The sequence below is a fragment of the Elephantulus edwardii genome, unplaced genomic scaffold, assembly GCF_000299155.1.
Source record: "Elephantulus edwardii isolate Elephantulus edwardi_28Jun2011 unplaced genomic scaffold, EleEdw1.0 scaffold00136, whole genome shotgun sequence".
In the NCBI taxonomy this organism is placed as follows: domain Eukaryota; kingdom Metazoa; phylum Chordata; class Mammalia; order Macroscelidea; family Macroscelididae; genus Elephantulus; species Elephantulus edwardii.
In genome coordinates, this window is record NW_006399886.1 from 4,537,123 (window position 1) to 4,537,833 (window position 711).

Genomic DNA, 711 nt, shown 5'->3' on the forward strand with positions numbered 1-711 from the left:
AATAAATCTGGGCATAAAATTTTGGCTTTCACTTTCCAGTTAAGCAACAATGGACAAGACATTGTAACTTTGATAAACCTCAGGTCCCTGACCTATGCAGTTGAATAATTAAAGACCATGAATGAAAGCTCTTCTAACAGCCTGACATTTAAAAAGCATGGTGTTAGCATTCTATTCCTATATTACAAATCACCAAAACTTATTGGACTAAAATAGACATTTATTATGCTAAAAGTTTATGTGGGTCAAGAATTCAGTATATCTTTGCTCGGTCATTTTGCAGTTTAGAAAGGCTGCATCAAGGTGAAGTCACATGTCCTCACGTAGAGGCTCACCTAGGAGAATACCTCTTTTCAGGTTCCCTCAGAATGTTTACAGGATTACATTCCCTGCAACTGTGTGATCCAGTTTCTTCCTTTTCATTCTAGCGCCTGGCCACAATTACTCAGCAACTTTTCCCCAGGAGGTCCCAGGCTCTTTATATCAAGCTTCTCTAAGATAATCTTTTTATAACTCATAGTTCATCTGTAACCCATTGATAGTAATAATATCCCATACTGTCTCAGATCTTTCCCACACTCAGTATGAGGATATTATACAAGTGTGTAATTCAGAAGGGATACAAAAATTGGGAGCTTTCTTTGAATACTGCTTACCACAAGAAGTAATTTCAAATCTACTCTAAACAAGTGTCACAGTCAACACTCTTGG